Source organism: Ambystoma mexicanum, chromosome 13, assembly GCF_040938575.1.
Source record: "Ambystoma mexicanum isolate Mex_15411 chromosome 13, UKY_AmexF1_1, whole genome shotgun sequence".
NCBI lineage: Eukaryota > Metazoa > Chordata > Amphibia > Caudata > Ambystomatidae > Ambystoma > Ambystoma mexicanum.
Genome location: NC_090938.1, coordinates 652,444,605 through 652,458,964, shown reverse-complemented (window position 1 = coordinate 652,458,964; position 14,360 = coordinate 652,444,605).

Here is a 14,360-nt window from a genome sequence, read left to right as displayed (position 1 = left end):
CCGGCTAAGGCCTCTATCGAGGTAGTCGCGACAGCCCTGGCGAAGCCTGTGAAGGCTACCCCAGTGGAGGCGACCTCGGGGCCCAGAGTTTCCCTGCCACCGCAGAGGGAATCCTCTTTTCAGCCCATCGAGAAGACCACAGTGAAGACCCCGGTGGAAAAAGAGGGGGTGGGGGGATGGTGGCCATTACGGACACGGATACAGCCTCCGAGGAGGAGCTGGTTGAAGTCGTGGAGGGCCTCAACAAGAAGTTTGAGGAGGTCCGGTCCCACGGGAGGAATCCCGACGAGGAGGACGAAAAGAGCGACGGTGGCGCCGACGAGGTTCCCGTGGAGGAGGAGCAACCATCGCACCCGTCGCAACCCGAGCCACAGGACAACTCGGTGGCCATTTTGATGGCAATCCAAACCTTATGCACGGAGATAAGGACGAGATTGCCCCTACCCACAACGGACGACCCAGCAGAACCGGGCCCGTCGGGAAATCTTCCAAACAAGAGGAGGAGAGTTCATCCACCCCCGCCCTTCCAGCCCTCACGGCCCTCTCAGCCTTTATCTCCTTCCCATGTCCCTGGGGATGACACAGGAATAGATATGGCTACGATGGGGACGGATGTTGACGGTGGTGACGACGGGGTGGGCCTCCCATCACCACCTCCTCGGGCCTACCCGCCTGACGAAATTGGCTCCTTCCACGCCATGATTGCCAGGGCATCCAAGCTTTTCCAGCTCTGCCTCGAAGAGCAGAAGAAGGAAGGCTTCCTCTACCAACGGCGCAAGGTCAAGAGGAAGACGGTCCTCGCGGTGCCGTTGCTGGATGACATCTGGGACGAGGGACTTGCTCTTCTGAAGAACCCGTCCTCGATGCCTGCCAAGAGGGACCGGTACGAGAAGAAGTACCGGGTCCCCGATGCCGCCCCTTTGTGCCTTAGGGCAAAGCCGACCTCGGATTCGGTCCTCTTGGCGGCGGCCAAGAAGAAAGTGGCGGGGGCGTCGGCTTCAACTTCTCCAGCAGACGGCAAGGTAAAGAAACTGGACGCCATGGGACGACGAGTCATCTCGTCTGCGGCGACGACAATTAAGGCGGCCAACGCCCTAGCGATTGTGGCCCGCTACGACAGGGGGTTATGGTACAAGATCGCCCCCCTGTTGGACTTCCTACCGGACAACAAGAGGGCAGAGGCCCTGGCTGTCCTACAGGAAGGTGAGGTGGCGTCGGACCACGCCATAACGGTGGCCATGGACATTGCCGACACCGGTTTCCGCCAGTTGGGCAACAGCGTTTGCCTTCGACGGCGGGGATGGCTCAAGGCAACAGATTTCCGCCAGGACATGCGAACCAGAGTTTTGGACATGCTCTTCGACGGGAACAACTTGTTTGGAAAAACAGTGGATGAGTCACTTCAGGCCATCAAGACCGACACAGAGACAGCTTGGGCCGTGGCACTGGCTCACGCTTCCATCAAGATACATCTGTCAGCGATTTCCCGATACACCAGGACTGCAGGACGATCATCCCTGTGGTATCATCGCCTGGTGAAGGAATTTATGAAAGGACTGTTCCGATCGTTCCCGTCGGTGAAGGCTGCAGCCCCGGCGTGGGAGCTCAACGTGGTGCTGACCAGGCTCATGGGGCCACCATTTGAGCCTCTGCATTCGGCACCGTTGAAGTTACTGTCATGGAAAACAGCGTTCCTGGTGGCCATCACCTCTGCACGACGGGTGGGAGAGATCCAGGCCCTATCCTGCAAGCCTCCATACTTGACTTTCCACGAGATGAGGGTGGTGCTGCGGACGCACCCCTCCTTCATGCCCAAGGTGCCGTCGGACTTCCACCTCAACAAGCCCTTGGTGTTGCCAGTTTTCTTCCTGCCCCCTTCGTCGCTGGCCGAGAGGACTTTGCACTCGCTGGATGTAGGTAGAGAGCTGAAGTTCTACGTGGCCCGCACAAAGACTTTTCGCAAGACATCACAGCTTTTTGTGAACTTTGGACCTGTGAACCAAGAGAAGGCCCTCTCGAAGGCTTCCATTTCCAGATGGCTTTCCGGCTGCATCATGCACTGTCACCGGTTGGCAAACCGACCGTTGCCCGGCCGTCCGAGAGCCCATTCGTCCAGAACGATCTCTGCTACCACGGCGTTCTTGTCTGGTGTGCCACTGCTGGATATCTGCAGGGCTGCTAGGTGGAGGTTGACGCACCCTTCACGAGATTCTACTGCATCGACCGGGATTCCGGGGAGGAGCCAGGGTCGGGCAAGCAGTGCTGCGCAACCTGTTCGCCTGAAGGTGGGCCTGGTGAGGAGGTAAGAGTTGCTTAATGTTGAGTTTATGTAATGTTTAATGTTGAGCCTATGCCACCTCCCGTGGTTGTGCATGTGTGTACTGCTATGTAGTCTTCTATTCATGAGCATGTGAATCCATGCCAGACCCCATGCTGGAGAAGGAACAAGTTACTTACCTGTAACTGTTGTTCCCCAGCATGGGTCTGGCATGGATTCACATGCAAACCCTCCCTCCTACCCCTCTGCAGCTCTTCACTTGGTCATACTGCCACTTTGTGCTACCAATTCTGAGGATAGCTGCCAGGGGCGGGGCTTAGGGAGAGGGCAGTCATTGGCTGGGGGCAGTATGACGCAGAGACCAGTGATTGGTTACTACTAAGAAAGACCAATCGGAAACGAAACTGATACTGATTTTTTCTTTACAGAGGATTCCCAGCCTGACGACGGGGAATATTCATGAGCATGTGAATCCATGCCAGACCCATGCTAGAGAACAACAATTACAGGTAAGTAACTTGTTCCTAATAGGCGTGTAGGTAAGGGAGGGGTAATCAGTTGTCGTGTTTGGAAAATAATGTAGGCTTCGTCCCTACTTATAATTGGCCCCGAAAAAACAAAAAATTGGGAAGGACCCATTATCAATACAATTGTTTTCCTACCCACCAGGCTTAATTTCAAGCCTGACTGAGAGTGTGGCTCAGTATTTATGTGACTGTAACAGTAATAGGCGTTAAGAGATAATATTTGTGCTCAAAAAAGCTGAAATCATTGATAAGTTCTTCTGTACAGAATTTCAAATAGTCTTGTGGCACAAATTTCTTTAACACAGAATCGTTGGAACTCCTTCATCAAAGTTTTGTTTATTCTGTGTTTTTTGTCAAAATGCAACAGAACAGCCGACACGTGTTTCGACCAGATTGTGGTCGTTCTGAAGGCTGAGTGCTTACCCCAAAGTTTGAGTAACTTGTGTCCAGTCTTCGTGAAGTTTCTCAGAAGAATGTAGCTTATTTTGAAATTGTTAATCGCAAGGGTTAATGGATATGTCCTCATGGATTGCGAACTCGAGTGCCATTGAAGGCAGGATTTGGCATTGGGATTTAACCCTGGACATGACATATCCATTAAACCTTGCGATTAACACTTTCAAGATAAGCTACAATCTTCTGAGAAACTTCACGAAGACTGGACACAAGTTGCTCAAACTTTGGGGTAAGCTCTCAGCCTTGAGAACGACCGCAATCTGGTCGAAACACGTGTCGGCTGTTCTGTTGCATTTTGGCAAAAAACACAGAATAAACAAAACTTTGATAAAGGAGTTCTACCGATTACGTGTTAAAGAAATTTGTGTCACAAGACTATTTGAAATTCTGTACAGAAGAACTTATCAATGATTTCAGCTTTTCTGAGCATGAATATTATCTCTTAACGCCTATTACTGTTACATTCACATTATATGAACCTTTGGGTGGGTTCTTTGTTTTGAGATTTTCGCTGCCAAGTTTCACTAATGATGTCGAATGGAGAATAGTGCACAGTAATGTAGTATCTAACCCATTGTCTTTGGATTACTTTCATCAGTATTTATGTGCTCTGCCGTAAAAGTCCTTATGACTCCTAATGACAGGAGTACCCCAAAGTCTCCCAGAGATAGTACCCTCTCTGTTACTCATTAGGCTATGCTGCTGGTAGCTTTTTTACCTGTGTAAAATGATTCAACTGGGTGGACTCCATTTTACATGGCTTTGTCCTTTTTTGCCCCCCTCCAGTCATAAAAATTGAGGTTGTAGTTGTTTCCCTTCAGCACTTGAGGGGATGGATGACTATCCCTTGTCCCAATTTTGTGTATGTAAGAGAATGTGGCCATCTCCGTCCACGGGCTGTGTCCCAGGACTGGGGGTTGGTAGTCAGCCTGAAACAAGTTCTGACAGGCATATGCAGATGCCCGTTTGGGACAATGTGGATGAATGCCTTTGTGTGTGATAACTCTCCAAAAGGCATGGGTCGGTTTGCAGGGATGGTCTGGCATTGGTGGACCACTTGTCTGTTTGAATGATGCTTGGTGTGTGCTTAGGTGTAGTGTTCACTCACTAGTTCCCTAGGTGCATAAACGCAGACCCTCTTGCTAACTCACCTTTTCTACAGCTGGCTATCTGAACCTGCACTATAAAAGGCCTGCTGCCCAAAGGAGGACCAAAGCTCTGCCTCTCCAAAGAAATTAGAAGGAACCCTCACCGGTGGCCCTTTCTAACGATCTGCTGTGGACAACTGGGCTACTGCTTCTTCATGAAGGCCTCATCTCCCTGAAGCTCCTCACTGTGCCTGCATCGCCAGACCCAGAGGTCAATGCCCCTTCGCTGGCAGGTCCCTAAAGACTCTCTAAGCTGAACCCACCCAAGACTCTAAAGCACAGGACTCCAAGCAAGCGCTCTGGTTCTGTCTCCCCTCGCATGGGAAACTTCAGAGGCTGTGCTGCCTCCAATCCTGCAACCTCACCCTTGAACTTGCCTTATTGGTCCATATTCTGTGGCTGGCTCCTCTCTGATGGGCTTTCTTCAATTTTTGTTCTGTATCTGCTCTTTGTTGGGCCCTCGCTAAGCTGTCCCACACCCCCTCCTCAGAAGCTGGATCCAGCGCCGCGGGACGATGTGGGAAACCTGCATCACAGGCAACTGCGGACATTGCTGTCATGCCTTTCTGCTCTTCTGGCTCTGACCCATGATCTAGGAATTACCAAGTCTAGAAATGTCATTGTTCCCAAGGGCCTGGGGCTCCCATTTGCATTGATGTGCCAGTGCTGGAATCTACAGTTGTCGCTGGACAACCTGTGAAGTAACCTCCTCTGGAAACTGCCAACCGATCCTGCTGAACTGCTTACCCTGTCCGGGTTATTGCTCTCCTGACCCTCTGGCTCTGCTGACAGACATTTTCTTTGTTGTTTTCTCCATCACTGGGCATCTTCTTCCTAATCTTCATGACCTCTTGAAGTTCTCACTCCAACAGAGCTCCAGGAGCTGCTCCTTGAGTGCACGTTCACATGCCGGAAAAACTCTCGTCAAAAGACTGCCCCTGGTTGCAGTACTGGTCCCTCTTGGTCTCTTGTGAACTACCTTGACTGAACTGGAAAGCATTTTTCATACCTGTTACTGCCGTTTTCTTTTTCATTGAGGACTTCAAGAACTCTCATTTAAAACATGATACATACATGCTTTATTGTGACGTCTCTTTTTTACAGTTTTACTTGTGTGTTGTTTTTCTCTTTGCCCGTTCCTAATATAAAATATATATTTTTTTTATACGACTATAGTGTGTGGAACTTCTCCTTTTGGTTATCTAACGAAAGGTGTGTGCTGTGCCTGTGAACCATCCTACTCCACCCCCTTTGTTAGGCCTGGGCTGCTGTGCCACGACTACCACTCGGAGAGTCTAGTGAGCTTGTAGGAATCACTAGTAATGCCGGAGCGAGAGGAATGTGACCTGAGAACCCTGACTACAGGGCTATAATGAAAAGCTCCCTAACACCCAACAGGAATGTTCCAAGTACACTGAGGAATGGGGTTGTATGACTGACCTGTTTAGCCTACGTTCCGGTCCTTTCTAGCTCCCCTGCGGTTGGCTTTCATGGGTTTCACCTGTGCATGCTTTTAGCAGGGCATTCATCTCTCCAGCCCTCCTAATGCTATGGTGGGCCTGCATATATTTATGCAAGAGGATGTGTGAGCCCTCTGCTCACTTCGTGGTAGGAGGGGAGCAGGCTTGTGATCTGCTCATTCACGTCAGTGTCTAAAGTTTGAGTACCCTGTATCTCATCACTACGACCCCCAGGCTGTTAGTCTGCATAGTCAACACCCTCATTGGAAGTAACTTCTAGTTCAGTGGTCGTCTTTGGGGCCCTGCAGCACGATAAGCTGGGGAGGGAGAAGAGACTCTGGGAAATCCACCATGCACCACTACCACAGGTTGCTTACCTATAGGTGGCTTCCCCTCGTAGGCCCCCTAGAGGCTCCTGACTCTCACTACACTGCTCCTTAAGTTTGCCTTCTTCACAAAGGCATCTGTGCCCTCCCTATTGGGAATAAGAACCCAGGGACGGTGCACTGTAGTTCTAATTCATTTCCTTAATGCGCCCTTCATGTGCCCCCGCTGTCTTTGACACTATTGCTCACTTTGCTCTCCTTAATACTCTTTTCTTCTTGGGATTCACTATCAAGCCCTTGCCTGGATTGAATCCTACCTGATACTTCACCAATGTTCTGTCTCCTAGAGCAACAACGCCTCTCAACTCACTCCTCTAACTCTTGATGTTCCACAAGCCTCTGTCGTGGACCCCTCCTCTTTACACTCTACACCTCTGCTCTTGGGGTAAAAATATCCTCCTTTGGGTTCTCATGCCACCTCTTTGCGGACGAAACCCATATCTTCTTTTCTTGAACTCTCCTCTGATTTCCATCAAAATGTCCAACTGTCTCTCTGCCTTTAAATATTGGATGGCTTCGCACTCTCTGATGTTAAACTCTACCAAAACAGAGGTGCTCCTCCCTTACAAAACTCTCTCTCTGATTTCTTCCTCTGTCTATCCATTTCCCACCTGACACTCTCCCCATCTCTTCTGCAGCTGGAAACCATGGTGTCATCTGCAACCCTTCTCACATCTTCTCTTGATTTCCAAAACTGCAACGGCAGCTCGCCTCAACCCCCTAAATATTAGGAAACTTGGGTGCCTTCCTTTCAGCACAGCCATGCATCTCTTGAGCACTGTTGTCTTCTGTAAACTGAACTACTGTGCCAACATCCTCTTGGATCTTACCAACTATGTTTTCTGTCCTCTCGACAAGAACATTAACTTTGCTACCAAGACTGTCTTTGAACCCCCTCAATTCACACCTATTTCCACGTACCGTCACCAGGCTGGATGGTTGACAATGCAAAACAGGTCCAGATTTAAATGTCTTCTCCTCGTTCACAAATCAATCCATGGTAAGGCACCACCATATCTATCCTCCTCTATCCAACTCTACAAGCCTTCTTGTAATCTTTGATCTACCTCCTCAACTACCCTTGTGGCACTTCATCCTCCCTGTGCTTCCGCTCTTTCTCTCTTCTTGTTCCACTTGCATGGAATTCTCTTCCCCCGGTCCTCTGAAAAACAGTCCACACAGATTTGTCCAAAACCAAACAAAAAGCCTACCTCCTCGCCTTAGAGTTACCCTGTTAACTGACCTCTCATCTGTATCCTAGCTAACATTTTTTCCTCACCACTACCCTGCCTTTGCTCCTCACATTTTCTCCCTCTACCATAGCACTTCATCAATGGTCGCATCCGAAGAACAGCGGCCATCCGCCAACCTGCACTTAAGCAGGTCTAATGTTGGTTGTCCTTAATCTATGTATGTCCTCTTATGTAAACAGGGGGTCCCTGGAATGGGCCTCATGTCCCCCATGCGAATGTCAGCCCGAAGGATGAGAATTGAACGATGCAATTCCCTGTTCGCCCAATCACAAGGTGCACCAGTGTATCCCACATATGCAAAGAGAAATTAGCTCCAACAACCCTTTAAGCCTTATCCAGATGACATTTTCGAAGAGATAGGTGCCTCATCGATGGACCAGGTTGACTGATGCCAAGATCCAGCCGTGATGATGTCACTAGTGACAACACAACATAACAGCGTTAGTCACGAAGCAAACTCACATTCCTCCCTGAAGATACACAGACACACACACATACACAAATAACATGCTTACACCTTCTATATATAGAGGACAGATACATGTACATACTGTCAAGAGTTTTTCCCTTTCATTAGCCAAATGCAGAAATGCAAGAAAGCCAAGCATACATGGACCGAGCTTGCAGCCGATTTACCGCAACTAATTGTAAGGAGCTACGGGAACCTATAAGGGACCTATAGGGCTCTATCACAACTAACCCCCAGGAAATGTAGGGAAACCATAGATTGAATATATTGAATACACATAGAACCACAGGCCTCAAATACATGGAGGGGAAAGTGCTGTCCCTGCAGCACGGAGCAAAAAGACAGTGTTCGCAGCCAAGGACAAAGGGCGGGTGGAAGATTCCAGATTATGTAGGCAGTGATCCACCTGTGAAATACAGAATAAAATCCTCATAATTGTAGACAGAAAGGCTAAGTTTTGTGTTCCTCGCACACGTGACCCAGCAAAGCCAAACAATGGCTATTTACTCATGGTGGGAAGAGGAGGTGTTCCCAACTAAGCAGACAAGATTGATACATGCATTGTCCACCAAAAACTGCAACTTGCAGGCACTCTCTCAGGCTAGGTGATCAGACCAGTGGCAACAATGCGGACACATAGTCTTTCTCGTTACCTTGAAAAGGTACACCAAGCGCTGTGAGCAGAACAGGGTCCGATGCCTGGGGGGGACTCGCTCCAGCCAATCTAGACGCTCAGATCATGGGGTGGTGTAGAATGTTGCACAGCCCAATGGTTATCGTATAACCCTGCAACAAAGTAATAGATCGTTTTTGGGAAAGTCTCACACGAAATCACCTGACGTGGTAAACCAATGGGATAACTAACTCCTGATGCTTGTGAATCTGCTTAGAATCACATGCTGTGCATATAGACCGACATCCATTGGTAACTGTGGAGTATTGCATCTTGTCTTTCGAGGATTGAAAGGAGACGTCGACATGGGCGTGTCTGTAACACTATCCCTAACCTGATGTGTAGTGTACCCAAAATCCCTCACTCGTCGAGGTCCCTCAGATAGTTTTTCTCCGCCCAGCTAGCTGGTAGCCTTATGCAGAGCTCTTATTTATTGCTAAAATTGTTATATTTCCCAACCCCCGGTCATTCATATACTATTCGTGCCCTCTTCGACGATTATTTCCTGACCACCACCAAAGACAGCAAAAGAACAGACTTAACGGCTGGGTCTCCGGTCGACGCTGTCAACCGCGTGGCTGGGCCTTCTGGCCAGCCTATACAGTAGGGAGAGTGTGGTCTGGTGGTTTCTATTCTTTTCAAGAATGTCTTTCCTTCTCCTCTCTCTTTGACTCTTTGGTTTTGCCATCGCTTTAATGCACCTGAGCTATGGACAGGACACCATTTAGATGTTGCCCTTTCTGTAAGGGAAAATTCTGCTGGAAAGACAAGCACCACCGGTGCAGTAAGTGTCTCCCTCTCTATCACAATGTGGCGGCCTGTAGGCACTGTCCACTCCTGCGTCCTAAGACGATCAAGGAGCGTTGAGTGAAACGGTGGGCAGCCTACAACATGTCACAGGCCGAGGGTAACTCCCCCGCTGCCGAATGTGATGATCTAAGCGACGGCTTTGGCTCTGATACGGATGACATTGACCTCACATCAGAGCGCTCGCGCTCCAAGACGTCCATCCCTGGCCCCGCTAGTCACAACATAAGTCCTGCTGTTGGGAAAGTACACCCCGGCGACAAGGATGCACCCGCTACTCATAGGACAAAGCACACAACCTCTCATACCGCCACAACCGATTAGTCAAATCGGTCCAAGGTGCCAACGGGTACGTCGGGTTCCTCCACGGCACCCGCCGATTCGCGTGATCGGGAGCCCTCCCCGCAACCGCGTCAGGGGTATGCGTCCGGGCATTCTACAAGTAAGGGCGCCAGCACCAAAAGCTACAAGGCCGCTGAGGCACCTCCTCAGAGCGCACCAACGCATAAAGCCCTGGTTGCATCAAAATCTACGGCTCAACTGTCTGCACAGCCTGAGCACCTCCCCGTAATGCTGAACATCAGAGAGAGTCTCGCTAAGATAGTTTCAGCGGCTAGTAAACATAGGGACAAGTTGAAGGACACGTCTCAATGCACAGAAGGGCGGGAAGAATATTCTGAGAGTCCCCAGTCCTTATTTAAGACTCTCAGTGACAAATCACGGCGTTCAAGGCATGGGATAACTAACATATGGGACTTTTATAGGGAATACCACTTGTGCTACCCAATGGGAATGCTCTTAGGTTTTGGGGATGGTGTTAATGTTTGCGTGTCACCATGATACAAAACCTGGTGACACAGGCTAAAACGCTGAGATTGCTTGAAATTGTGTTCCTGTATGATCCCGGTCTGTTGGACAATAAAGACCGTGTATTTGCCCCACGGCTGAGTTTTTTCTGTTATTGCACGAAGGATGGTTCCGGATGGGTCCCAGATACTCTGCTAACTTGTGGTATTGTTGATGCGAAAGCCCCCCCGTCCTCTGGTACCCTGTTACACAGTGGTAGCAGAGGATGGTTGGCTACGTTCGATCAGCACAAAGCTGTCTTGTCCCGTCGCAACGGCTGGAGGGCGGTCAGGTGACTCGCGAGGCCGAGAGCTACACAGGAGGTGCACACCGGGAAGAGGTCCTCAGGTACCGCCTTGGAGAAATTCCTGTCCGTGGGATGCCCAGCAGACCAGAAAGGCGGAGTGGCAGGTTGAGGGAGAGCCGGCGGCCGAGCGACATCAGCTGATCCTGGAGTGCAAGTGTAGGCTCAGCCATACGGCAAATAAGTGGAAGTGGTAACCAGATGTTGGGTGGTGATGAATATTTCGGGGGTGGTAAGACGCGGAAGTGAATGTTAATGGTTTGTGTTTAGGGAACATTCGATCTTGGGGTGACAATTTTGCGGCAGTTGGTCTAGACGATTGGCTCAAGGGTACGGATTACAGAAGTTATGTAAATATTGGATTTCCTGTGGGTTGGCCGTTTTCGCTCCGGTCATGGATGACGGTATCCCTGTGTATAGTGCTTCTCAGGAGAAGCTAGCTTGAATCGTGGACAGTGTTTTTCGGGTTAAGTCTTGCAGAGGCTTTTTATCTACAAGGCAACGCTATAGGTACATATTGAACATGTGGCAAATTAGTATACCCTGTTAGGAGGCAGGAAGATGGCCCATATATATGTTGTTTGTCTTTGTTGGAATAATGGTGAAGTTGGGAAATGTTGGAATAACTCAGTGAAGAGGCGGGTGCCAGCGATTTTCTCATTCTCTCTTTCCTGTATCGTAGAGGTGACGTCACCAATCAGGTTTGCGTATAGGACTTGGGATGCACGAGGGGTGCAGGATTTTTGTAGTGGTTGTAAATGACAACTGAGGATTAAAAGAATTGTGTTTTGGGGCGGTGTGCAAAAGGCGCATGCGCAGGAGTGTTGGGTGTGCCTTTGGAGGCAGAGAATTTGCAGAAGGACGGTGCGCAGTGCACTCCCAGGGCATTGGTGTAAAGCCGGAGAGGCTGGTGATTTTTGTGGCTTGAAGAGCTATTTGAACATTTGGTGTTAAGGTAAAATAAAGTGAGTTCATCTGGTAACTGCGGAAGTGTCAAAAACTCTGATTTGGGATCCAGTAAGTATTGAAGTAATGTTTCTGATGTTTGTTAATCTGCTTAGAATCACATGCTGTGCATATGGTCCGACATCCAGTGGTAACCACAGAGTATTGCATCTTGTCTTTCGAGAATCGAAAGGGGACGTCGACATGGGCGTGCCTGTAACACTATCCCTACGTGACGCTTAGTGCACCCAAGATCCCTCACTCGTCAAGGTCCCTCAGATTGTTTTTTTCCACCCAGCACACTGTTCGCCTTGATGCAGAGCTTGTCAAAGACTTTGCTTATTGTCCCATCAACCGTTGGTCGAGTAATTATATAAAATATCCATATCACCCAATCCGTCCCTTATTTCGACGGCTGTTACAGACCTCCGCCGAAGACCTTTAAGAACTTGACGGACGGTGATCCAGTCGGCGCTGCCGACCACGTGGCCGGGCCTTCCACCGGCCTATACAGTAGGGAGAGTCGGGTCGGGGTGGACATTTCTATACAAATTGCGAATGCCTTTCCCTTTCCTTACTCTTTCCCTTTCGGTCTTCGTCACTCTACCCATCCTCAGCTATGGAGAGGACTCCATTTGGGTTTTGCCCTAATTGTAGGGGCAAATTCCCTTGGAAAGATGGGCACAGACGGTGCAACCGGTGCTTGCCCCTCGATCACAAGAGGAAGGATGCGCGGCTTGTAAGCTCCTCCGTCCTAAGACATTAAAGGAGCGTAGAGTCAAGCAGTGGGCGGCCTACGGTATGTCAAAGACCGAATTTTCTCCCGCTGCCGCAGCCACCGAAAGTGATGACAGCGAGAGTGACGCTCATACCTCCGAACCGGAGGTTGTTGGCCTTTCGACGGAACACTCACGTTCCGCATCATCTGTCCCTGGCCCCGCTAGGCACGGCTTAGGCACTGCTATGGGGAAGTCACACCCCGGCATTAAAGACGAACATGTACACAGCAGAAAGCACACAACCCCAAGTCAATCTTCGGCCAGGTCGAAGAAGACTTCAGCGCCAACGGGTACACCGGAAGCTCCAGCGGCAACCGCCGACCGTCAGGATCGGCAAAACTCCCCGCAGCCGCAAATGTGCCTAGCGACCGGGCCATCGAAGATAAAGGGTGCTACCTCTAATATACCAGGTTCCATCGAGACGCATCGCAAGAAGGCGTCTGGTGACGATAGGGTTCCGGTTCTGCCGAAGAAGGCGGTTGCAGAAGATAATGCCCCGGCACGGCCGAAAAAGGCAGCCGCTGAGGACAAGGCCCTGGCACCAGCGAAGAGGACCCCCTCGCAATCGCAGGCTGAAGCTACGTGCCTCCCGGCTGCAGAGGACGTTGCCGACAGCTTAGCTAGGATTGTTGCCGCCGATTCTCAGAAGCAGCAACTCGGGGGTGCGCTGAGGCCCACGGAAAAGTCCAAGGATGGCCTAAGGGGGGTACCAGAACCCACCCATAAGTCGAAAGAGAAGCACAGAGACGTCTCACCTCTGTCGGTACCTCAGGAGGAGTTCTCTGAGGGCGAAGAAGGACTATTCTCGCCGATGAGACGAAAATCTAGACGCTTTTAGATGGATCTACACGATCAGGGCCTTTTTCCACCTCTAGACCATTCTAGTCCTCTGGACTAGAGAAAAGTTTGTGATCTGTATGGAAAGGTTGGACAGCTTTGTTTCCTGTTCAAAACAACCTACACCAAGGAGGCCAAGGGATGAGAGCCCTGTGGACCCCAAAGCTAAATTTCCAAGAATTTCTGACCCCTCTTTAGAAGAGGATATATACAATTACGACCTGAGGATGACATTCTTGCTGACACTAAGGATGAGGAATTCATCAACCTTGAGGACATTCATGATCCCAAAGAGGGCTGGGAAGAGAACCCAGATGTGCATGACCCTCAACCATGGCAGTCCCCAGATCATTAAGACCCTGATGCCCTGTCTCTGGACTCCCCAGTCCACTCCCACTAGGCAACAACCCTTGCCAGTGGATGAACAGTTGACTTTTAACATAATGTTGCGTAAAACAACTGATCACTTCAGAATTGCTACAGATGAAGCGGTCCCCGAAGCTGACTTTGTGGAGGACATCCTTAAGGGGAAACCGCCAGCCAGCCAGGCTATTCCTTTCCCCAATTCAATCAAAAAATGTCTGGCGCCCTCCTTATCAACACCTGCTCTCACAAGAGGTGTCAACCCACAAATAGAAAAACTCTTTCGCCCTTCTCCATCAGACCCTCTATATATTCAAGGTAATTCCACCCCAGACTCCCAGGTGGTTACTACTACACGAAAGCGGGCAAGGGTCCCTTTGTCAACAGGCGAGGCACTCCCTGATAAGGAAGGTAAACAACTTTCTCCAGCATGGGGTCTGGCATGAATTCACATGCTCATGAATATTCCCCATCGTCAGGCCGGGAATCCTCGGTATAGAAAAAAATCAGTATCAGTTTCGTTTCTGATCTGTCTTTCTTAGTAGTAACCAATCACTGGTCTCTTGGTCATACTGCCCCCAGCCATTGACTGCCCCCTCCCTAAGCACCGCCTCCGGCAGCCATCCTCAGATTTTTACCGCACGTTCAAGTGTTGGAAGTCCTTGTGCTGTAGCTCTCGAGCTTTTGCTGCATTTTTGCGCTTTTTCAGGAGATTTTTCTCATTTTTCGGTTAAATAGAGCCTCAAGCTCCACCGTTTCTACATCCGATCAACGGGGATCCGTTTCGGAGTTTTCTACGCCCCTCAAGGGTGAAGATTTTGTCGAGTTA